The sequence below is a fragment of the Leopardus geoffroyi genome, chromosome X (assembly GCF_018350155.1).
Source record: "Leopardus geoffroyi isolate Oge1 chromosome X, O.geoffroyi_Oge1_pat1.0, whole genome shotgun sequence".
NCBI lineage: Eukaryota > Metazoa > Chordata > Mammalia > Carnivora > Felidae > Leopardus > Leopardus geoffroyi.
In genome coordinates this window covers 87,644,824-87,671,742 of record NC_059343.1, presented here as the reverse complement: position 1 = coordinate 87,671,742, position 26,919 = coordinate 87,644,824, and the positions used below count along the sequence as shown (strand labels likewise).

At 37.1% G+C, this 26,919-nt stretch overlaps 1 protein-coding gene and 1 non-coding gene across 2 annotated transcripts in view; one reads left to right on the top strand and one right to left on the bottom strand.

Annotated features, from left to right (window-relative positions):
* The window catches only part of LOC123594692 (small ubiquitin-related modifier 2-like), a 164,139-nt gene that overhangs the window by 15,581 nt on the left and 121,639 nt on the right, over positions 1-26,919 (bottom strand). The window lies entirely within an intron of this gene.
* On the top strand, positions 26,115-26,218 carry LOC123595495. Its single transcript, XR_006711197.1, has one exon. It is a non-coding gene; the product is annotated as a U6 spliceosomal RNA (small nuclear RNA).

Sequence of the window (26,919 nt, the reverse complement as noted above, 5' to 3'; positions counted from 1 at the left end):
TGCAAGTTTTTCCAAAAATCAGAAGTATCTTTTGAATATCTGGCAGCATTTCTTTATATTGTGTGACCACAAAAGCAGAAATATGAATTAGGAGTAGGAATTTAGAGTGTACATGTATTCAACACAAGGCACTGTTAGGGCTTCTCTAGAAATGGAAATGACAGTTTTACACTGTGAGCTAACTGCCACTGCTAAGTGTTTAAGCAAAGACTAGACAAACCATTGTCAGGGATCCTGTAAATAGGATTAAGTGGTTGAATGGATGGCTTTTTCTATCCTTCTAACTAATAATCCTTAGGATGTATACCTGATGAAAAAAAATAAAGCAAAAGATCCACCAAAGCAGCCATATAACTAGCCACCAAACAGCATTCATATATCTACATCCCATAGTCCATTCTCATTATTCTTCTTACTTGATCTTTCAGTAGCAGTGGACACAGTTGATCACACCCTGCTTCCTGACATACTATCTTCACCTGAATTCTTGGAAACCATACTTTCCTGGGTTTTCTCCTATCTTTCTGATGGCTCTTTCTTAGACCCCCTTGCTGGATCCTCCTCATCTCTACATCTTCTAAACACTGGAGGACAGCCTGTGGATGTCTTCTCTTTTCTACTTACAGTCACTCCCTATATGATCTTGTCCTGGATTATGCTTTATGTATCACCTATCTTCTAGTGACCCCCAGGTTCATATATCCTGCCTAAACCCCTGTCTTGAACTTTTAGTTTATATATCCAGTTGCCTTCTGAGCATCTCCAACTCTCTGTCCACTTCTGGGAAGATGGAGTAGATGTGATTTCCCATATTCCTTTCACTAGGTGCAACTAAAACCCCTTGACATTATATACAAAACACACACAAGAAGACTCTGAAATGTAGACAGAAACCAGATTGATTAGGGACCTCAGGACTCAAAGAACAACATAAGAGTGGGGTCTCTCTGGGTTTTCTTTTTGCTTTATGCATACCAGATATGGAAGTGAAGAAGCCAGCAACCCAGAAAATTCAACAGATGCAGACAGAAAAGCTCCAATAAAAGCCTGTTCTTTCCAGCCAAAGGAAAAAAAGAAAGAGACAGCCCAAAAAGACCAAATTTTTACACAATAACTGCTCTACTCCAGCCAAACATCATAGAAAAAAATTGTGCCCCATTTTCACCCATGCCAGCATCTAGATCTTCACTCTCCTGGGGTTATAACAAAACACCTCAAACCCCATTGGGATGGTGTCAAAGAAAACCAAGTAGAGAGCCTAGAATTTTCATCTTTGTTAGCCAGAAATTATCTAAATATACCAATTAAAAACAAATATTGGACAAATGGATTAGAAACATGACATAATTATATGTTGTCTGCAAGAAATTCACTTCACATATATAAGCATTCATCGGACATATTGCAGGTATGGCTGTAGCTTGCTGTTGTCAGCGCAGAGCCCGCTTCAGATCCTGTCCCCCGCTCCCTCTCTCAAAAATAAATAAACATAAAAAAAATAAAAACAATATATATACCTTAATTTATAAATACTTTATTGTTGAAAATTGCTAACTATGATTTGTGCTTTTGGTGGGATATAATCGTTTTGCTGGTAGAAGGTCTTGCCTTGATGTTGATGGCTGCTGACTGATCAGGGTGGTGGTTGCTGAAATTGGGGTGGCTGTGGCAATTTTTAAAAATAGGACAATAAAGTCTGTCCCATTGATTGACTCTTCCTTTCACAAGTGATTTCTCTGTAGTATGTGATGTTGTTTGATAGCATTTTCCCCACAGTGGAACTTCTTTCAAATTGGAGTCAATCCTGTCAAGTCATGCCACTGCTTTATCAAATAAGTTGATGCAATATTCTAAATCCTTTGTTGTCATTCCAACATTCTTCACAGCATCTTCACTAGGAGTAGATTCCATTTCAAGAAGCCATTTTTTTTTCCTCATTCATAAGAAGCAACTACTCATCCCTGGAAACTTTATCATGACATTGAAGAAATTCTATCACATCTTCAGGCTGTACTTCTAATTCTAGTTCTCTTGCTATTTCCCTTGCACATGGAGTTACTTCCTCCACTGAAGTTTTGAAACCCTCAAAGTCATCCATGAAGGTTGGAATAAACTTCTTTTTAACTTCTGTTAATGTTGATATTTTGACCTTTTCTCATGAATCACACATGTTCTTAATGTCATTTATAATGGTGAATCCTTTCCAGAAGGCTTTAAATTTATTTCACCCATTTCCATCAGAGGAATCACTATCTATGGCAGCTGTAACATTATGAAATGTATTTCTTCAATTGTAAGCCTTAAAAGTCAAAATTATTCCTTGATCCATGGGCTATGGAATGGATATTGTATTAGCAGGCACGAAAACAACATTAATCTTTTACATCTCCATCGAGGCTCTGGGATGACCAGATGCATTGTCAATGAGCAGTAATATTATGAAAAAACAAACAAACAAACAAACAACACAACACCTTTTTTTCTCTGAGCATTAGGCCCCAACAGTGAGGTTTAAATATTCAGTAAATCATGTTGTAAATAGATAAAATGGCATCCAGTCTTTGTTATTCCATTTATAGAGCACAAGCACAGTATATTTAGCATGATTCTTAAGGATCCCAGGATTTTTGGAATGGTAAATGAGCATTGGCTTCAACTTGAAATCACCAGCTGCACTGGCCCCTAACAAGAGTGTGACCCTGCCCTTTGAAGCTTTGAAGTCAGGCATTGACTTTTCCTCTCTAGCTATGAAAGTCCTAGATGGCATCTTCTCCCAAAAGAAGATCATCTCATTTACATTGAAAATCTGTTGTTTAGGGGCGCCTGGGTGGCTTGGTTGGTTGAGCGTCCAACTCGGCTCAGGTCATGATCTTGCGGTGCGTGGGTTTGAGCCCCATGACAGGCTCTGTGCTGACCGCTTGGAACCTGGAGCCTGCTTCGGATTCTGTGTCTCTCCCTCTGCCCCTTCTATGCTCATGCTCTGTCTCTTTCTCTCGATAATAAATAAATGTTAAAAAAATTAAAAAAAAGAAAATCTGTTGTTTTATGTAGCCACGTTCATTAATTATCTTAGCTAGATCTTCTGGACAACTTGCTACAGCTTCTACATCAGCACTTATTGTTTCACCTTGCACTTTTACATCTTCTAGAGATGGTTTCTGTCTTTAAACCTCATGAACCAACCTCTCTCTGATAGCTTCTAACTCTTCTTCAGCAGCTTCCTCACCTCTCTCAGCCTTCACAGAATTGAAGAGACATAGGGCTCTGCTCTAGATTAGGCTTTGACTTAAGAGAATGTTGTAGCTGGTTTGATTGTCTATCTAGACGACTAAAACCTTCTCCATATCAGCAATAAGGGTGTTTTGCTTTCTTATCACTCATGTATTCACTGGAATAGCACTTTTAATTTCCTTAAAAAACTTTTCCTTTGCATTCACAAATGTACTTCTTTGGTGCAAGAGGCCCAGCTTTTGGCTTATCTCAGCTTTTTGTCATGCCTTCCTCACTAAGCTTAATCATTTTTAGCTTTTGATTTAAAGTGAGAGACACGTGACTCTTCCTTTCACTTGAACACTTAGAGGCCCTTGTAGGGTTATTAAGTGGCCTAATTTCAATATTTTTGTGTCTCAAGGAATAGGGAGGCCCAAGGGAAAAGAGAGAGATGAGGGAACAGTCAGTGGAGCAGTCAGAACATACACAACAGTTGGTGATCAAGTTCACTGTCTTATATGGTTGCAGTTTGTGGTGCCCCAAAACAATTACAAGAGTAACCTCAAAGGTCACTGGTCATAGATCACCATAACAAATATAATAATGAAAAATTTGAAATATTATGAGAATTACCAAAATATGATTTACAGACAGAAAATGAGCAAATGTTGTTAGAAAAATGGTGCAACAGACTTGCTCAATGCAGTTGCCACAAACCTTCAGTTTGTAAAAAAAGGTGCCAATCTGCAAAGCACAATAAAGTGAAGTGCGATAAAATGAAGTTTGCCTGTATATGTTTATAATCATTATATATCCTTGATGGATGGAACTTTTTATCCATATATAATGTCATTCTTTGTCTCTTGTAATAATATTGACTTAAATTCCCTTTTGTCTGATATTAATATAGCCATCTCAGCTCTTTTTTGGTTACTATTTGCATGGAATATCTTCTTCCATTCTTTTACTTTCAACTTATTTGCATCTTTGGATACAAAGTAAGTCTTATAAACAGTACACAGTGGGAGCATGTTATTTATTCATTCTGCCAATTTCTGACTTTTAGCTTAGAATTTAATCCTTTTACACTTAAAATCATTATTGATAATGAATGAACTACTTTTGACATTTTGCTATTTGTTTTTTATATGTCATACTTATTTTATTCCTTAATTCCTTCATTTCTATCTTCATTTGTGTTTAACTGATTATAGTATATCACTTTAATTCTTTTCTCACTTATTTTCTTTATTTTTAAGTTATTTTTTAGTGGTTACTTTGGGGATTACAGTGGACATTTTAAACTAATAACAAACTAGTTGAATGAATATCAACTTTGCTTTAAAAACATTAAAAAATATCTCCTTCTACAAATTGCTGTCACTCCTCCTTTATTTTCAGAAATTGCATTTTTCTATATTGTGTGCCCTTAATAATAGTTTATAATTTTAAATGCATTTGTTTTTTAAATCATATAGGAAAAATAGATGAGCTATGAACCAAAAATATAATAATACTGGCTTTTATATTTGCTTATGTTGTTACATTTTCTGGTGTTTATTTCTTTGTATGGAACTGAATTCATGTCTGCTGTCCTTTCATTTCTATCTGAAAGACTCTTTAGCATTTCTTGTAGAGAAGATGCACTAGCAAGGAGCTTCCTCAGCTTTTTTTTTGTTTTTAATCTGGGAATGTTCTAATTTGTATTTAATTTTCAAAGGATAATTTTGCTGGTTATAGTGTACTTGGGAAACAATTTTTGTTTTTAATTTCAGCACTTAAAATATGTTATCCACTGCCTTTTGCCTTCCATGGTTTCTGATGAAATATTGGGTTTCTGTGGTACCTGGGTCGCTCAGTTGGTTAAGCGTCTCTCGATTTTAGCTCAGGTCAAGATCTCACGGTTTGTGAGATCCAAGCTCTGCATTGGATTCTGTGCTGACAGTGCAGAGCCTTCTTGGGACTCTCTCTCTGCCCCTCCCCTGCTCATGCTCTCTCTGAAAAAAATAAATAAATAGGCTATTAATTTTATTGAAGATCCCCTGTGAACATTCCTTCTCTATTGCTGCTTTCATGTTTTTGTATTTGTCTTTTGACAGGTTGACTGAATGTGTCTTTATGTAGATCTCATTGAATGTATCCTGCTTAGAGGTATATGAAGTTTCCTGGATGTGTAGATTTGTGTGAGAAACTTTCAGTCTTTATATCTTCAGATACTCTTTCTGCTCTTATTTCTATCCCTTCTGAGGCCCCCATTTATAAATATGTTGGTCCACTTGATGATGTCACGCAAATCTCTTAGGTTCTGTTCATTTCTATCCTTTTAGTTTCTTTCTGCTCTTCAAACTTAATCTCAACTGACCTATTCAAATTTGCTGATATTTCTTCTGCCTGCTCAAATCTGATGTTGAACCTCTCTCATGAACTTTTCATTTTTTTTGTACCCTTGAGCTCCAGAAATTTTATTTTGTTCCATTTTATAATTTCCATCTTTTATTAATATTCTTTATTTTGTAAGACTTCATTCTCTTGGTTTCCTTTATGCATTTGCCAATGTTTTCCCTTAGCTCTTTGAGCATATTTAAGACAGCTGATTTTTATAGTAAGTCTTAGCTCTAGTGAGTCCAATGTCTGTACTTCTGCACAGAAAATTTCTGTTAACTAATTTATTTTTTTTCTCCTCTGATTGGGCCATACTTCTTGTTTCATTGTACATCTCATATTTTTTTTTTGTTGAAAACTAGTAATTTTAAGTATTATGATGTGTTAACTTTGGAATTCAGATGCTTCATCCTCCTCAAGATTGTTGTTGCTTCTTGTGGGTTTTATTTGTTCACTATTAGTGTTTCTTCTGAGTGATTTTTTATAAAGACTGTACTTTGCCTTGTATTGTCTCTGAAGACTCTTGTTACTTTAGTGCTAAACTAAGCTAGTGGTTTGACAGAGATTTCCTTGAGTGCTGTGTTTCAGTGGCCTTTCTTCTAGTTAAATGTTTGTTTGCTGTTTAATATTTGACTATCTTACAGAGTTTTAAAAAGGTTGATTTTGACAGTTTTTGCCAGGTTATTAGGTATTTATGGGAAGGAAAAGGCACCTGCAGTTCCTACTCTGCCATTTAAATGGATGTCAATGTAAAAAATCCATTTTTGAGTTTAAAAGGGAAAATGAGAAAAATCCATTTTTGAGTTTAAAAGGGAAAGCCTTTGCAAATAGTTCATTCAAATATGTATGTATGAAGAGAGTAAAAATTTTAAGTATATAAACCTAAGTGTTAACACAAAATGTCTGAGTATTTGTCTTACCTACAATTTTTATCATCTTTTAAAATTTTTCAGTTACCTTGGGGTGCCTGGGTGGCTTAGTCAGTTAAGCCTCCGACTTAGGCTCAGGTTATGATTTCACAGTTCGTGGGTTTGAGCCCCACATCAGGCTCTGTGCTGACAGCTCAGAGCCTGGAGCCTGCTTCAGATTCTGTGTCTCCCTCTCTCTCTTTCCCTCCCCTGCTCACACTCTGTGTTTCTCTCTCTCAAAGAGAAACATTAAGAAATTAAAAATTTTTCAGTTACCATTTTTATAACCAGAAAAATTGAGGTGAATATGGCATATCTCATTTTCTTACATCATGATCTCCCCTCCCCACCCCATGCACACATGAATGTGTCTTTAGGTAAGGATGGAATTTTCCACGGATCTGGAGGCTGTTAAATATGCACTTAATGTCACTAGCTGCCTGATTGCTTTGAGTGTTTTTCTCTTTCCATCTCACACCACAGTGCTGGTTCCTATAAGCAGGTAGCACTTATCTGTAGTTATATACAAGCTCAAAGGAGAGAGAGAAATTATTAAAATTTTTAAAAGAGGTAATGAATTATTATGTGGCATGATACATGTCTGAATAATGGAATAGTAATGCAGCTGTTTAAAATAATGAGGTGGGAGAGGGGAAAGTAGGTGATGGGCACTGAGGAGGGCACTTGGGATGAGCACTGGGTGTTGTATGGAAACCAATTTGACAATAAATTATATTTAAAAAATAAAGTGGTGAAATTATTATGTGTACTACTTTAAAAAAATAAATAAAATAATGAGGTGGAACCTGAAGAAGTTACATACAATAATGTCAAGTTGTATGAAAATAGCAAATTGCAGAATAACATGAATGATCTAATTTCTAGAAAAAAGAATGTCTTTAGAAAATAAAGTAATCCCATATGTTACACCCCCATTCCCTTTTTCTTTATCTATAAAAGGTGAACTTTCTGTTCACATGGGAAATTTGTATACACACAGAGTCTATAGTTGGCAGGTGGTTCAGGTCTGCTTTTTTACAACCTTGAAATAAAGGCTGCAAGTATAGCTGGGATACTGATTTGTATTTTCTAACTTTTGAAGAGAATTAATATATTTTTTTTTAGTTCTGAAATTTATTTACTTATTTATTTTTTAATTTTATTTTGTATTTTTTAAAATTTACATCCAAATGTCTATGGCCATACTACCCTGAACGCGCCCGATCTCATCTGATCTCGGAAGCTAAGCAGGGTTGGGCCTGGTTGGTTGGTACTTGGATGGGAGAATTAATATTTTGAAACACAGCTCATGAATTAGCCCTTAGCACAGTTAAGGGCCATTTCCTGGACTCTACCACAAAAACTCTCTGTCTAGCCAGAAAAACCATACATGACAGAAAATGCTTTTACTTGAATACTCTGATGAAAAATTTATAGTTTTCATCAACTCTACTTAATTTTATTTAAAAAAAAATTTACCATAGGGGCGCCTGGGTGGCTCAGTCGGTTAAGCATCTGACTTCGGCTCAGGTCATGATCTCACAGTTTGTGAGTTCGAGACCCATGTCAGGCTCTGTGCTGACAGCTTAGAGCCTGGAGCCTGCTTTGGATTCTATGTCTCCTTCTCTCTCTGCCCCTCCCCCCTTGCACTCTGTCTCTGTCTCTCTGTCAAAAATAAATAAACATTAAAAAAATTTTTAAAAATTTACCATAATCTCTGAGCATCATTATCCATTGTCAAAGTGTAAGTTTCAGCATTTCATGTGGAATTCACTTTCCTCAGTGAGACATACAAGATCTTGTCTCCCTTGGTCCCTATTACACAGGGCACTATGGGTGTTTCTCTTAAGGGAATCTCTCACAACAATTTTCATATACACTGGCCTAGATATTTGGAAGTGGTAAAGGTCAGGCTTTTCTGCATATGATCTATACTAAAGGGGGGATTATTTTCCAACTGCCACTGAAGAAGAATTAGTAATTTCTGATTGCCACGAAAAGTTGGCTATGTCAGTGCTTGAGTGTCTGGATTGCCTTTCTCTGAACCCGGGGGACTCATTCTTTGTTCTCTGCTCCTTATATTATTCCAAAGTGGCCAAGAGTCCTTGGACATTCAACTTGTACAAACCTACCTGGCCTTATGACAGACATAGAGACTGCTATGACCAGAGAAGAATAGCTCCTCCTCCCTCCTCCCTCCCTTCCTCTCTCTCCCTCCCTCTCTCCCTTTTTCTTTCTTTCTTTCTCTCTTTATTTCTCTCATTCTCCCTTTCTCTCCACTTTCTATATGACAAGAAAATCTGATTCCCACATATTGCTCAGGTTTGACTTTCTTATTAGATTAATTTCTATATGCACTGTAGTGAGTTCAGTGGTAGCCCCCCAAAGATGTATTCATACTTTAATACTTGTATCCTGTGAATGTTACCTTATTTAGAAAAAAGGAGGTCTTTGCAAACATAATTAAGTTGAGGGTCTTGAGAAGAGATCATCCTGGATTACCTATATGGGTCTTAAATCTAATGATGTCCTTATGAGAGACATAAGAGGAGAAGGCCTTGTGAAAATGGAAGCAGAGACTGAAGTTAGGCAGCCACAAGCCAAGTAATTCCTGGTGCCACCAGGAGCTTGAAGAAACAAGGAAGAATTCTCCCCTTGAGACTTTGGAGAAAATAGCCCTAGACACCTTTATTTTGGACTTCTGGCCTACAGAACCCTGGCAGAAAAATTGCTGTTGTTTTAAGCCACCAAGTTTGTGGTAATTTGTTATAGCAGCTACAAGAAACTATTGCATGCACATTTTGACATTTTCTGTCATAACTCATTCATTCCTTCATTCCTTCATTCAGTTTTAGCATTGTGAAACATATGTGAGCAATTGATGTGTTTTGTAAGGTTACACCTCTGAGGATAAATTTAGGACCCTAATGAAAGCACCCCAGTGACTAAAAATTGTGTCAACTTTAGTTGCAGTGGTTTTTTTTTTGTTTTGTTTTGTTTTTGCCTTGCAGTCAAAATACTGAGCAGAGTTATGCACTGAGAGGACCCACTGTATACTGGGATCTGGTATCAGAAATGTCAAGTAACCCAACCTTAGTAGAATTGTGTGTGTGTTTGTTGTTGGGTGGATTCAGGGAACCAGAACATTGTAGGCAGGGATTCAAACTTGAGGCACTCAGTTAAGGACATTAGACATGTCTCATACATGCTCTTATTCTATCTTTGAGTTTCAGAGTCATCTGTGCCATGTAAATGGTGAAGCCTGTGTAGAATTTGAGATGCATTCCAGTCTGGCAGTGTATTACGTCAGGCTGTAAGGTGTTCCTAAATTAGGACTGGACTTGATATCTCTGTCTCACATTAAAAATACCAACCTGTTAATCATCATGTACTCCATATCCCAGTGTTTAAAATGCCTCCTCTCTCTCCTATGCATATTCATTGGTGACTGATTTGCATTATCTCTAAGATTTTATATTTTCCTTCATTCATTATATTGGGATGGATTTGTATGGCTAAAGTACATATTAAGCTTTGGTCTTTGGGGATGAATTAGTACTTTCAGATTGCCATAGACAGCTGACATCCAACAAAACATTATGATGACATTTGGGACATGCCAATGTGTCTTGGAAGTAGGAACATTTAGCCGGTATATTTCAATGCAATAAGGTTAGAACACCTATATCAATATCAGGCCTTTTTGGTATCTACCATAACTTTTGGGTTTTATCTTGTGTGTATATGTATTTACATATTGTGAGTATGTGTATGCATCTGTGTGTTTTGGGGACAAAGAATTCAACAGGTAAAAAAGATGTCTGCATAGTCCAGTTTTGTGACAGGTTTTTAGGACCTGCTGAGTGGAGACTGAAATGGTTGAGTCATCATTCATTATTTTTAACTTTGTGTCTTCAGATGACATTCATACATTTGTAGTCTCTGAGTTTTATAAATTAAAATCTCCAAACATTTCTCATCATGTGGCCCTGAAACACACACACACACACACACACACACACACACACACACACACACACAGAAAGAAATAATATTCTCACATTATGAAGCACACCAAATTTGAAAATTATAAAGAAATGTGAACATAATTGAAAATTCTAATATTGTCTCTTTTGAAGTACAAATTTTGTATTCTCACACCACTTACTAAAATCTTTAAATGTTTCCCATTTCATCTCAAAGTTGTTAATATGAACTCCTTAATAAAGTTCCTGATCTGATTGGTTACTTTTCTTTGTTTTTATTGAAGTGAAATTCTTATAACAGAATTAATCATTTTAAAGTATACAGCTCAGTGGCATTTAGTACATCCACAATTTGTGCCACCATTACCTCTATCTAGTTTCAATGTGTTTTCATCATCTCAAAAGGAAACCACATACAAATTAGTAGTCACTACACATTTTCCTCCCGCTCCAGCCCCTGGCAACCAGTGATCAGATTTCTGTCACTACAGGTTTACCTGTTACAGTATTTCATATAAATGGAATAACCTAATATGTGGCCTTTTGTGTCTTGCTTCTTTCACTTATTTTTGAGGCTCACCCATGTTCTATCAAGTATTAGTACTTCATTATTTTTTATGGCTGAATAACACTCCACAGTATGGATGTACTCTGTTAGGTCATTAAACCCTTAATGGACATTTGAACCGTTAACCACCTTTTGGCTATTGTAAATAGTGCTGCATGAACATTTATGTACAAGTTTTGTTTGAATACTTGTTTTCAAATCTTTTGATGTATTATCAGGAGTGGAATTGCTGTGTCACATGGTAATTCTATATCTAGCTTTTTGAACAACACCAAACTTCTTTTCCATAGACACTAAACCATTTTACATTCTGACCAGCAATATACAAGTATTCCAAATTCTATATATTCTGTCCAACACTTATTATTTTCCATTTTTTGATTATAGTCATCCTAGTGGTCATAAAATGATAACTCACTATGGTTTTGATTTTCATTTCCTTAATCACTAATGACATTGAGCATCTTTTCATGTGCTTGCTGGCCACGTGTATATCTTCTTTGGAGAAAATTCTCAATTTCCTTTTTGGATAGTTCTTGGCTAATATATAGAAACACAGCTGATAATTGTGCATTGATCTCATATCCTGAAACTTTGTTGAATTTGTTTACTGCTCTAATACTTTTTGTTGACTCTTTAGAATCTATGTATAAGATCATTTGAGATAATAGAGATAAATTTTATTCTTCCTTTTAAATTTAGTTGCTTATTTCTTTTTATTGCCTAATTTCTCTGGCTAGAGTTTCTTATACAATGCTGAATAGAAGTGGTGAATGTGGTCATTCTTGTGTTGTTCCTATTGTAACCGAAACTCTTTCATTCTTTTACCAATGAATATAATGTTAGTTGTAGGGTTTCTTTAATAATAAATTTCATTTTTCATGTTGAGGTACTTGCCTTCTATTCCTAGTTTGTTGAACACTTTTGCCATGGGATGGTGTTGGGTTTTGCCAAGTCCTTTTTCTACTTTAACTGAATCAATCCTATTTTTTCCCCTTCCTTTTATTACTGTGATATATTACATTGATTTATTTTCTTAAATTGAACCACTATTTATTCCTGGGATTAATCCCACTTGATCATTTGTATAAAACTCTTAATATGCTCCTGGATTTGGTTTGCTAGTATATTGTTGAGGATTTTTGCATCTATATAAAGGATATTGATCTCTATTTTTCTTTTAATGTGATGTTTTGATCTGGCTTTTGTAATAGGGTAATGCTGGCCTCATAGAATGTTAGATTGTACTCCTTCCTCTTTGACATTTTGGAAGAATTTGAGAATGTATTAACTCTTCTTTAAATGTTTGGTAGAAGTTCACAATGAAGCCCATCTTGTCCTGGGTTTTTGTTGGGAGGTTTTTGACTATGGATTCAATCTCTTTATTTGTTATAGAACTATTCAGATTTTATATTTCTTCTTGAAGCAGTTTTGGTAATTTTTGTTTGTTTAGATATTTGTCTATTCCTCCAGTTTTTCTAATTTGTTGGTATATAGTTGTTCATACTATTCTATTATGATACTTTTTATTTCTGTAAGGTTTGTAGTAATGCTCTTTATTAGTTTGGTAGGCCTGCCATAACAATAGAAACTTATTTCCTCACTCTTCTGGAGGCTAGAAATACAAGATCAGGATGTTGGCAAGATTAATTTCATTCCGAGGCCTCTCTTCATGGCCTGTAGATGGCCATCTCCTTTTGTCTTCATATGGTCTTTAGTGCATGTGCAGCTGTGCCCTAATTTCCCCTTCTTATAAGAACACCAATTATATTGGATTAGGACCCACCCCAATGATTTCATTCAAATGAATTACCTCTTTAAAGGTTGTATCTCAAAATATAGTTACATTTTGAGCGAATAGGTGCTAGGACTAAAACATTAATTTTGGTGTGACACAATTCAGCCCATAACATTTTCTAGTTCTAATGATTTGAGTCCTCTCTTTTGTCTTTGTCAGTTTAGATAAAGGCTTGTTATTTTTATCTTTTCAAAGAACCATCTATTGGTTCTGTCAGTTCCCTTTATTGTTTTTATATATCTATCATTTATCTCTGCTCTAATTTTTATTATTTCTTTCTTTCTTCTAGCTTTGGGTTTACTTGCTCTTCATTTTCTAGCTCATTAAGCTATAAAGTTAGGTGATTGATTTGGGATTTTTCTTATTAAAAAATTTTTTTAATGTTTATTTTTTTCTTTTGAGGGAGGGAGAGAGAGAGAGTGAGCATGAGCACTAGAGCGACAGAGAGAGAGACAGAGAGAGAGAGAGAATCAGAAGCAGGCTCTAGGCTCCGAGCTGTCAGTACAGAGCCCGACATGGGGCTTGAACCCATAAACTGTGAGGTCATAACCTGAGCTGAAGTCAGAGGCTTAACTGACTGAGCCACCCAGGAGCCCTGAGATTTTTCTTGTTTTTAAATATAGGCATTTATAGCCATAAATTTCCTGTTGAGCACTTCTTTCACTGTACCTCATAAATCTTGGTGTGTTGTGTTCCATTTGCATTCATTTTAATGTTTTTTCTAATATCAATTGTGCTTTTTCCTTTTACCCATTATTTATTTTTTTAGTATTTTAAAATTTGTATGCATTTGGGAATTTCCCAGTTTTTCTTCTGTTATTGATTCCTAGTTCTTTCCCATTGTGTTCAAAGAAAATACTTAACATAATTTCACTTTTATAATATATTAATCGTTATGTGGCCTAACATATGGTCTATCCTGGAGAATGTTTCATGTGCATAGAATGGGTATTCTGACATTGTTGTTGAATGGGGTGCTCTGCATATTGACTAAATATAATTGGTTTATTGTGTTGCTCAAGGCCTCTATTCCCCTTCTGATCTTCTACCTAACTGTTCTTTGCATTTTTGTAAGTGGGATATTGAAGCTCCCAACTATTGTAGAATTCACTATTTCTCCCTTCAATTCTGTCAATTTTAGCTTCCTATATTTTGGGGCTTTGTTTTGCTTCCTATATTTTGGGGCTTTGTTTTTGATGTGGGTATATGTTTCTAATTGCTATAGCACTCTGATACTTTTATGAATAGTGTACTTTTCTTGTTTTTGACATCTTTTAAAGTCTTTTTTGTCTGATATTAGTATATCCACCCCCACCCTCTTTTGATTACTATTTGCACAAAACACTTTTTTTCTATGCTTTTACTTTAAACATATCTATAGTATGTCTCTTCTAAACAGAATATAATTGGATCATGCTTTTTAAAAACCCACTTGTTAATTTCAGCCTTTTATTTATTTATTTATTTATTTATTTATTTATTTATTTTTTATTCTTATATGAAATTTATTGTCAAATTGGTTTCCATACAACACCCAGTGCTCATCCCAAAAGGTGCCCTCCTCAATACCCATCACCCACCCTCACCTCCCTCCCACCCCCCATCAACCCTCAGTTTGTTCTCAGTTTTTAACAGTCTCTTATGCTTTGGCTCTCTCCCACTCTAACCTCTTTTTTTTTTTTTTTTCTTTTTTCCTCCCCCTCCCCCATGGGTTCCTGTTAAGTTTCTCAGGATCCACATAAGAGTGAAACCATATGGTATCTGTCTTTCTCTGTATGGCTTATTTCACTTAGCATCACACTCTCCAGTTCCATCCACGTTGCTACAAAAGGCCATATTTCATTTTTTCTCATTGCCACGTAGTATTCCATTGTGTATATAAACCACAATTTCTTTATCCATTCATCAATTGATGGACATTTAGGCTCTTTCCATAATTTGTTCAGCCTTTTATTTAAAGGCTTAATCTGTTTACATTTAAACTAATTACTGACAAAAATAATTCCTGTCTTGTTTTTTATTGTGGTAAGAACACAACATGATATCTACCCTCATCAAATTCTCTAAGTACAAAGTACAGTATTGTTAACCGTAGGTACAATGTTGTACAGCACATCTCTATAACTTTTTCACCTTGTTTAACTAAAACTTTACACCTGTTGAACAGCAATACCCCATTTCCCCTTGCCCCAGACCCTGGGAACAACAATTTTACTCTGTTTCTATGAATTGATGATTTTAGATACTTCATATAAGTGGAATCATGTAGTATTCGTCCTTCTGTTATTGGCTTATTCACCTAGTATAATGTCCCCCAGGTCCATCTATATTGTCCTAAATGGTAGGATTTCCTTCCTTTTCTTTTAAGGCTGAATAGAATTTCATATTATGTATGTATATATCATATTTTCTTGATCTATTTTTCTGTAAATGGGCATTTATGCTGTTTCCATTTCTTGACTATTGTGAATAATGCTTCCATGAACATGTGAGAACAGATATATCTTTGAAATCCTGATTTCATTTCCTTCAGATAAATACACAGAAGTGGGATTTCTGGACCATATGGTAGTTCTATTTTTAATTTTTTAGAAACCTTCATACTGTTTTACATAGTGGCATCATTTTACATTCCCACCAATAGTGTACAAGGGTTTCATTTCTTTACCTCCTTGCTAACACTTGTTATCTCTCTCTTTTTTTTAAGATTGTCATCCTAACAGGAGTAAGATGATACTTAATTGTGGTTTTGATTTGCATTTCCCTGATTAGTGATGGTGAGCATTTTTTCACATACCTGTTGACCATTTGTATGTCTTCCTTAAAGAGATGTCTATTTAAATCCTTTTCCCATTTTTATTTTATTTTATTATTATATGAAATTTATTGTCAAATTAGTTTCCATACAACACCCAGTGCTCATCCCAAAAGATGCCCTCTTCAATGCCCATCACCTACCCTCCCCTCCCTCCCACCCCCCATCAACCCTCAGTTTGTTCTCAGTTTTTAAGAGCCTCTTATGCTTTGGCTCTCTCTCCCACTCTAACCTCTTTTTTTATTTCTTTTTTTTTCCTTCCCCTCCCCCATGGTTTTCTGTTAAGTTTCTCAGGATCCACATAAGATTGAAAACATATGGTATCTGTTTTTCTCTATATGGCTTATTTCACTTAGCATAACACTCTCCAGTTCCATCCACATTGCTACAAAGGGCCATATTTCATTCTTTCTCATTGCCACGTATTACTCCATCGTGTATATAAACCACAATTTCTTTATCCATTCATCAGTTGATGGACATTTAGACTTTTTCCATAATTTGGCTATTGTTGAGAGTGCTGCTATAAACATTGGGGTACAAGTGCCCCTATGCATCAGCACTCCTGTATCCCTTGGGTAAATTACTAGCAGTGCTATTGCTGGGTCATGGGGTAGGTCTATTTTCAATTTTTTGAGGAACCTCCACACTGTTTTCCAGAGTGGCTGCACCAGTTTGCATTCCCACCAACAGTGCAAGAGGGTTCCCGTTTCTCCACATCCTCTCCAGCATCTATACTCTTCTGATTTGTTCATTTTGGCCACTCTGACTGGCGTGAGGTGGTATCTGAGTGTGGTTTTGATTTGTATTTCCCTGATGAGGAGCGACGTTGAGCATCTTTTCATGTGTCTGTTGGCCATCTGGATGTCTTCTTTAGAGAAGTGTCTATTCATGTTTTCTGCCTATTTCTTCACTGGATTATTTGTTTTTTGGGTGTGGAGTTTGATGAGCTATTTATAGATTTTGGATACTAGCCCTTTGTCCGATATGTCATTTGCAAATATCTTTTCCCATTCCGTTGGTTGCCTTTTAGTTTTGTTGATTGTGTCCTTTGCTGTGCAGAAGCTTTTTACCTTCATGAGGTCCCAATAGTTCATTTTTGCTTTTAATTCCCTTGCCTTTGGGGATGTGTCAAATAAGAAATTGCTGTGACTGAGGTCAGAGAGGTCTTTTCCTGCTTTCTCCTCTAGTGTTTTGATGGTTTCCTATCTCACATTGAAGTCCTTTATCCATTTTGAGCTAATTCTTGTGAATGGTGTAAGAAAGTGGTCTAGTTTCATTCTTATGCCTGGTGCTGTCCAGTTTTCCCAGCACCATTTGTTAAAGAGCCTGGCTTTTTTCCATTGGATACTCTTTCCTGCTTTGTCAAAGATTAGTTGGCCATACTTTTGTAGGTCTAGTTCTGGGGTTTCTATTCTATTCCATTGGTCTATGTGTCTGTTTTTATGCCAATACCATGCTGTCTTGATGATGACAGCTTTGTAGTAGAGGCTAAAGTCTGGGATTGTGATGCCTCCTGCTTTGGTCTTCTTCTTCAGAATTACTTTGGCTATTTGGGGCCTTTTGTGGTTCCATATCAATTTTAGGAGAGTTTGTTCTAGCTTCGAGAAGAATGCTGGTGCAATTTTGATTGGGATTGCATTGAATGTGTAGATAGCTTTGGGTAGTATTGACATTTTAACAATACTTATTCTTCCAACCCATGAGCACAGAATGTTTTTCCATTTCTTTGTATCTTCTTCAATTACCTTCATAAACTTTCTATAGTTTTCAGCATACAGATCTTGTACATCTTTGGTTAGATTTATTCTTAGGTATTTTATGCTTCTTGGTGCAATTGTGAATGGGATCAGTTTCCTTATTTGTCTTTCTGTTGCTTCATTATTAGTGTATAAGAATGCAACTGATTTCTGTACATTGATTTTGTATCCTGCAACTTTGCTGAATTCATGTATCAGTTCTAGCAGACTTTTGGTGGAGTCTATCGGATTTTCCATGTATAATATCATGTCATCTGCAAAAAGTGAAAGCTTGACTTCATCTTTGCCAATTTTGATGCCTTTGATTTCCTTTTGTTGTCTGATTGCTGATGCTAGCACTTCCAACACTATGTTAAACAACAGTGGTGAGAGTGGACATCCCTGTCATGTTCCTGATCTCAGGGGGAAAGCTCTCAGTTTTTCCCCATTGAGGATGATATTAGCTGTAGGCTTTTCATAAATGGCTTTTATGATGTTTAAGTATGTTCCTTCTATCCCGACTTTCTCGAGGGTTTTTATTACGAAAGGATGCTGAATTTTGTCAAATGCTTTTTCTGCATCGATTGACAGGATCATATGGTTTTTATCTTTTCTTTTATTAATGTGATGTATCACGTTGATTGATTTGCGAATGTTGAACCAGCCCTGCATCCCAGGAATGAATCCCACTTGATCATGGTGAATAATTCCTTTTATATGCTTTTGAATTCGATTTGCTAGTATCTTATTGAGAATTTTTGCATCCATATTCATCAGGGATATTGGCCTGTAGTTCTCTTTTTTTGCTGGGTCTCTGGTTTAGGAATCAAAGTAATCCTGGCTTCCTAGAATGAGTCTGGAAGTTTTCCTTCCCTTTCTATTTCTTGGAATAGCTTGAGAAGGATAGGTATTATCTCTGCTTTAAATGTCTGGTAGAATTCCCCAGGGAAGCCATCTGGTCCCGGACTCTTATTTGTTGGGAGATTTTTGATAACTGATTCAATTTCTTCGCTGGTTATGGGTCTGTTCAAGCTTTCTATTTCCTCCTGTTTGAGTTTTGGAAGTGTGTGGGTGTTTAGGAATTTGTCCATTTCTTCCAGGTTGTCCAGTTTGTTGGCATATAATTTTTCATAGTATTCCCTGATAATTGCTTGTATTTCTGAGGGATTGGTTATAATAATTCCATTTTCATTCATGATTTTATCTATTTGGGTCCTCTCCCTTTTCTTTTTGAGAAGCCTGGCTAGAGGTTTATCAATTTGTTTAGTTTTTCAAAAAAACAGCTCTTGGTTTCATTGATCTGCTCTCCAGTTTTTTTAGATTCTATATTGTTTATTTCTGCTCCGATCTTTATTATTTCTCTTCTTCTGCTGGGTTTGGGGTGTCTTTGCTGCTCTGCTTCTATTTCCTTTAGGTGTGCTGTTAGATTTTGTATTTGGGATTTTTCTTGTTTCTTGAGATAGGCCTGGATTGCAATATATTTTCCTCTCAGGACTGCCTTCGCTGCATCCCAAAGCATTTGGATTGTTGTATTTTCATTTTCGTTTGTTTCCATATATTTTTTAATTTCTTCTCTAATTGCCTGGTTGACCCATTCATTCTTAAGTAGGGTGTTCTTTAACCTCCATGTTTTTGGAGGTTTTCCAGACTTTTTCCTGTGGTTGATTTCAAGCTTCATAGCACTGTGGTCTGAAAGTATGCACGGTATGATCTCAATTCTTGTATACTTATGAAGGGCTATTTGGTGACCCAAAATGTGATCTATCTTGGAGAATGTTCCATGTTCACTCGAAAGTATATTCTGTTGCTTTGGGATGCAGAGTTCTAAATATACCTGTCAAGTCCATCTGACCCAATGTATCATTCAGGGCCCTTGTTTCTTTATTGACCTGTGTCTAGATGATCTATCCATTGCTGTGAGTGGGGTATCAAAGTCCCCTGCAATTACCACATTCTTATCAATAAGGTTGCTTATGTTTGTGAGTATTTGTTTTACATATTTGGGGGCTCCGGTTTTCGGCGCATAGACATTTATAATTGTTAGCTCTTCCTGATGGATAGACACTGTAATTATTATATAATGCCCTTCTTCATCTCTTGTTACAGCCTTTAATTTAAAGTCTAGTTTGTCTGATATAAGTATGGCTACTCTAGCTTTCTTTTGACTTCCAGTAACATGATGGGTAGTTCTCCATCCCCTCACTTTCAATCTGAAGGTGTCCTCAGGTCTAAGATGAGTTTTGTAGACACCAAATAGATGGGTCTTGTTTTTTTATCAATTCTGATACCCTATGTCTTTTGATTGGTGCATTTAATCCATTTACATTCAGTGTTATTATAGAAAGATACGGGTTTAGAGTCATTGTGATGTCTGTATGTTTTATGCTTGTAGTGATGTCTCTGATACTTTGTCTCACAGGATCCCCCTTAGGATCTCTTGTAGGGCTGGTTTAGTGGTGACAAATTCATTCAGTTTTTGTTTGTTTGGGAAGACCTTTATCTCTCCTTCTATTCTAAATTTTTTTTTTCTTTTTTCAACGTTTATTTTATTTTTGGGACAGAGAGAGACAGAGCATGAATGGGGGAGGGGCAGAGACAGAGGGAGACACAGAATCGGAAACAGGCTCCAGGCTCTGAGCCATCAGCCCAGAGCCCGACGCGGGGCTCGAACTCACAGACCGCGAGATCGTGACCTGGCTGAAGTCGGACGCTCAACCGACTGCGCCACCCAGGCGCCCCTCTCCTTCTATTCTAAATGACAGACTTGCTGGATAAAGGATTCTTGGCTGCATATTTTTTCTGTTCATCACATTGAAGATCTCCTGCCATTCCTTTCTGGCCTGCCAAGTTTCAGTAGAGAGATCGGTCACAAGTCTTATAGGTCTCCCTTTATATGTTAGAACACATTTATCCCTAGCTGCCTTCAGAATTTTCTCTTTATCCTTGTATTTTGCTAGTTTTACTATGATATGTCGTGCAGAAGATTGGTTCAAGTACGTCTGAAGGGAGTTTTTGTGCATCTTGGATTTCAATGCCTTTTTCCTTCCCCAGATCAGGGAAGTTCTCAGCTATGATTTGTTCAAGTACACCTTCAGCACCTTTCCCTCTCTCTTCCTCCTCTGGAATACCAACTATGCGTAGATTATTTCTCTTTAGTGCATCACTTAGTTCTCTAATTTTCCCCTCATACTCCTGGATTTTTTTATCTCTCTTTTTCTCAGCTTCTTCTTTTTCCATTACTTTATCTTCTAGTTCACCTATTCTCTCCTCTGCCTCTTTAATCCGAGCTGTGGTCATCTCCATTTTATTTTGCAGCTCGTTAGTAGCATTTTTTAGCTACTCCTGACTGTTTCTTAGTGTCTTGATCTCTGTAGCATTAGATTCTCTGCTGTCCTTTATACTGTTCCAGCCCAGCGATTAATTTTATGTCTATTATTCTAAATTCACTTTCTGTTATATTGTTTAAATCGTTTTTGATCAGTTTGTTAGCTGTCATTATTTCCTGGAGTTTTTTTGAGGGGAATTCTTCCGTTTCGTCATTTTGGATAGTCCCTGGAGTGGTGCTGAACAGCGGGGCACTTCCCCTGTGCTGTCTTGAATAACTGGAGTTGGTGGGTGGGGCCGCAGTTCGACCTGATGTCTGCCCCCAGCCCACCGCTGGGGCCACAGTCAGACTGGTGTGTACTTTCTCTTCCCCTCCCCCAGGGGCAGGATTCACTGTGGGGTGGCATGGCCTGTCTGGGCTACTTGCACATTGCTAGGCTTGTGGTGCTGGGGATCTGGCGTATTAGCTGGGGCAGATCAGCAAGGTGCACAGGGGCGGGAGGGCCAGGCTCAGCTCGTTTTCCTTCGGAGATCCACTTCGGGAAGGGCCCCGCGGCACCGGAAGAGAGTCAGACCCACCGGAGGGATGGATCCACAGAAGCACAGCATTGGGTGTTTGTGCGGTGCCATCAAGTTCCTTGGGAGGAACTGGTTCCCTTTTGGATTTTGGCTGGGGGATGGGTGAGAGAGATGGCGCTGGCGAGCGCCTTTGTTCCCCACCAAGCTGCGCTCTGTCGTCCTCTCCCTCCCGTTGTCCTCCAGCCCTCCCGCTCTCTGAGCAGAGCTGTTAACTTATAACCTTCCAGATGTTAAGTCCCGCTTGCTGTCTGAACACACTCCATCAGGCCCCTCTGCTTTTGCAAGCCAGACTTGGGGGCTCTGCTTTGCCGGCGGGCTGCCCTTCCGCCCTGGCTCCCTCCTGCCAGTCCGTGTAGCACGCACCTCCTCTCCGCCCTTCCTACCCTCTTCCATGGACCTCTCATCTATGCTTCGCTCTGGATAATCTGTTCTGCTAGTCTTCTTGCGATTTTCTGGGTTATTTAGGCAGGTGTGGGTGGAATCTAAGTGATCCGCAGGACGTGGTGAGCTCAGCGTCCTACTACACCGCCATCTTCCCAGAAGCCCTCTTTTCCCATTTTTAAATTGTGTTATAGTGGTCTCCCCTTATCTGTAAGGATATACATTCCAAGACCCCCAGTGGATACCTGAAACTACAGATAGTACTGCCTTATCTGTAAGGATATACATTCCAAGACCTCCAGTGGATACATGAAACTGCAGATAGTACTGAATCCTATATATACTATACCTTTCCTATACATACATACTATTATTAAGTTTAATTTATAAATTAAGCACAGTGAGAGATTAATAACAAGTAACAATAAAATAGAACAATTATAACAATATATTGTAATAAATGTTATGGGACTGTATTCTCTCCCTTTCTCAAAATATCTTCTTGTGATGAGGTGAGATGACAAAATGCCTCTGTGACAAGATGAAGTGAGGTGAACAGTATATGCCTTGTGATGTAGTGTTAGGCTACTGTTGACCTTCTGACAATGTGTCAGACAAAGGATCATCTGCGTCTGGACAGCAGTTGATTACAGGTAACTAAAATTGTGGAAAGTTAAACTGTGGGTAAGGGGGGACTACTGGATTTTTTTTGTTTTGCTATTGAGTTGTAGGACCTCCCTATATATTTTGGATATTAAGCTTTTACCAGATATACGGTATGCAAGTATCTCACATCCTGTAAGTTGCTTTTTCACTCATAGCAAAATTTGTGGGATGCAGCAAAAACAATATTAAGAGGAATTTTATAGTGATAAATGCCTACTAAAAAAAGGAAAAGCTCCCAAATAAGTAACACAAATTCATACTTCAAGAAACTAGCAAAAGAAGAACAAAGTAAGCCAAAAGTTAGCAGAAGGAAATAACTAATAAAGATCAGAGGAGAAGTATAAAGATCAGAAGTAAATGAAATAGAGAATAGAAAAAAATCAACAATACTGAACTGTTTTTTTGAAGAGATAAACAAAATTGACAAACCCTTGACTAAGAAAAAAAGATGAGTCAAATAAATAAGATCAGAAATTCAAAAGAGGACATAACAACTGATGCCACAGAAATAAAAAGGATTATGAGAGATTATTATGAATAATTAAATGCCAACAAATTGGATAAACTATTAGAAATGGATAGGAATACACAACCTATCAAGAGTGAATCATGAAAAAATAGAAAATTTGAAGAGAGCAATAATGAGTAAGGCGACTGATTCAATAATCAAAATCAAAGAAAATCCCAGGACCAAATGGCTTCACTGGTGAATTCTCCCAAACTGATAATTAATACCAAGCCTCCAATCCTTTTTAAATGCTTCTAAAATACTGCAAAGGAGGGAACACTTCCAAACTGATACTGGCAAAAGATGGGCAGAACACTATCTCCACCTCTTGTTACCTGCCCTTGTGTAGTCTTGCTGATGCTGCATGAGACTGCAGGATTAAGGGTGAAGGCCCAATTTCCTGCTGGGAGTAAAGTGGATTGCTAAATGGCTCCAGCTTGTATCACTTTGTTCAGTCTCATTGATGCTGTGTGGGGTGGAGGCTTAAAAGGCTGCTGGAACCTGCTGATACTACCATTGCCAGGGAATCAGGGCGCTGCCACCTTCTGCAAGATGGGGAAGAGAAGATTAGCTTCCTGCTGTGCCCCTCCTATACTACCAGAGGCAGGTGTGGAAATTTGAGTGCTGATGCCTACTTCTGTGGGGGCAAGGGCAGGATGGGATGAGAGATCAACTTCCTGTTCTGACCTACTGAAACCATGCTGGGAGGGGTACTGTTTTACCATTGGTGTTTGGGTGGAATAGGGTAGATATTGCCAAAAAGGTTTTCTATTGTTATGTCACTCTTTCACTAAGGAGAACAGGCTTTTTTGGAATCTTTTTTAGAATCTGCCTTTTGGTGGGTTTGTTTTCAAGGCTTATGAAATGTTCTGTCCAGGATAGAGGAAAGGCAACAAAGACACCCAGGGAACTCACTAATGTGTTCTTCTTCAAGTCTAAAGGTACCTTTGTAGTATGCCTTCTTTTTAATTCCTTTCAGAGTCTTCCTATGCTTTTTTTTGTGTTATATCCAGAGATTTTTTTCTTTTATGGGTAGGTCCTGGGAGGAGTAGGGCTACTTTACTTTGGCAGAACTGAAATTCTCTGCAATGGTTTATTTTTAAAATTTTTTTTTTCAACGTTTATTTATTTTTGGGACAGAGAGAGACAGAGCATAAACGGGGGAGGAGCAGAGAGAGAGGGAGACACAGAATCGGAAACAGGCTCCAGGCTCTGAGCCATCAGCCCAGAGCCCGACGCGGGGCTCGAACTCACGGACCGCGAGATCGTGACCTGGCTGAAGTCGGACGCTTAACCGACTGCGCCACCCAGGCGCCCCTGCAATGGTTTATTTTTAATGAAAGGATGGCAAAATTGAACTCTCATTGTGAAAATATTTTTAATTGAAATAGTTACTTGTGTTTGTTCATAGATTTGTATTTAGAATGTAAGGGAAAAGTCTAAACTTTTCCATTTCTTTAAGAAATGAGAGAGAAATTTCATAACTTTCAAGGTTGTGATTACTGCCTTTTAAGTATTATGAATAAACTATGAACACTACATTGGTGACATGAGGAAAAACTTATAAAGTTATATGTTCTCCTCAAAATAATCTATAAATTCAGTGAAATCCCAATAGACATCTTCACGTCCGTATTAAAAGGAATGTTAGTGGATTACTGTCATCAAGATAGCAGAATAGAAAGCCCCAAATCCCCTTTACCCGATGGAGACATGACCATAACATTGCACAGATCAATTGCTTTCATGAAAACCAGTTAAGAAGCTCCTGACATATGAAGTATATGTCCAAGAAGAACTACATTGAAGACAGAAAATTGATGGTATTTACTCACCAAAGCTCCCACCTCTGGTACAGCACAGTGTGATAGTGAGAACATTTCCAATGTCTGGCTTCTTCTCAGGGAGGGAAAGAGAAGAGTGGAATATACATCCAACAATATGACTTTTCAGGGGGTTGCATCAGGGACTAGAGTTCTCTTACATGAATCAAAACACTGACAAGAATTGGCACCAGGTTGGGGACTGCTGAGAACAAAGGAAATAACTTCATGGTCTAACACCAAATAATCCACAGTACTGAAGATAGACACTAGGTAGAGCTCATGTGCCACAGCTTGGTACAACACCAGAAAGGCTTTAGTACTGCAAACAGACATCAGAGGATATTTCTGAGTAGAAACAAACAGGAAAACCTCTTCAACTACAACATTTTGCACACAAGCCCAGAAAAGATGCATCCCCAGAAAAGGCTTGAGAGGTCTCCAGAACTCAAGCTCGGCTTACTGGTGAAGATCTTCCTTATAGAAAGCCAGACTATAAAGACTTTCACATGTGAAAGTCCCAATTTAAAATAAGAAGACATACAAAGAAACAGGGAAGTATGGCCAAATTAAAGGAACAAAATAAATTTCCAGAAACTTACACTAAAGAAATGGAGATATATGAGTTACCAGACAAAGAAATTTAAAACAACTGTCATAAGGATGCTCAATGAACTAAAAGAGAGCACAATTTTTCTTGCATAAAATTTCTAAGTGATTTGTATAGATACTTTGCACTAAAAGGAGAGCATAAATCCCTACACCTAAAGTATAGGCTGCTGAGTGTAGTGAATTTCTTTTCCCAAATACAGTATGTCAAGGGGAATGGAGACAAAAACCAACTTTCCATTGGAGAAATCTCACAAATTCCACTTCAGCTAAGTGATCAATGTCAGTAGCAATAGTGATGTCATGTTGAGAGTATATTAACCTTTGATACAAAGTGATGAAAATGCGAATTTATCTGTTGTGTTCCCCAAAAAAGAAAAACAATAATTCTAGTTTAATCATGATTTAAAAATTATAAAAAATTCCAATAGAAGGGTATTCTGAAAAACACTTGACCTATATGCTTTAAAACTGTCAAGGTCATCACCAATAAGAAAAATCTGAGGCATTTTCACAGCCAAGAGGATCCTAAGGAGACATAACAAATAAATACAAGTATCCTGGATGAGATCTGGAAGCAGAAACACATCAGGTAAAATCCAAGGAAATTTGAATAAGGTATATACTTTAGTAAATAATAAAGTGATAATATTGGTTTATTAATTACAATGAATGTACCATAATAACATAAGAAATTAATAATAGGAGAAACCATGTGAGGGGGTATATGGGAACTCTGCACTACCTTCTCAGTTCTAATGTGAATGTACAGCTATTCTCAAAGTCTATTTTCTTTCTTTCTTAAAAGTTTTTATTTAGTGTTCTCCTTGGCAGCTCATAAACTAAGATTGGAGTGATACAGAGATTAGCATGGCCCCTGTGCAAGGATGACATGTAAATTTGTGAAGTATTTCATATTTTTGAAGACATAATGGTCAAAACATTTGGGATGCAGCAAAAGCAGTCCTAAGAGGGAAATATATAGCAATACAGGCGTATATCAAGAAGCAAGAAAAATATCAAATTAATAACCTAACCTTACACCTGAAAGAGCTAGAAAAAGAACAAGTGAAGCTTAAAGCCAACAGAAGAAAGGAAATACTTAAGTTTAGGGCAAATAAACGATATAGAAGCTAAAAAAAAAAAAAATAGTAGAACAGATCAATGAAACCAGAAGCCAGTGCTTTGAAAAAATTAACAAGATTGATAAGCCCCTAGCCAGACTTATCAAAAAGAAAAGAAAAACAACTCAAATAAAATCACAAATGAGAGCGGGGCCATAACAACCAACGCCATAGAGATACATACAATTATAAGATAATATTATGAAAAATTATATGCCAATGAGTTAGACAAAATGGAAAAGTGGATAAATTCCTAGAGACATACAAAACTGAAACAGGAAGAAATGGAAAAATTAAACAGACCCAGAGCCAGCAAGGAAATTGAATCAGTAATCCAAAATCTCCCAACAAACAAAAGTCCAGGGCCAGATGGCTTCACAGGGGAATTATACCAAACATTTAAATAAGAGTTAACGCCTGTTCCAAAAAACTGAAATGAAAGGAAAACTTCCAAATTTATTCTATGATGCCAGTATTACCCTGATTCCAAAACCAGAAA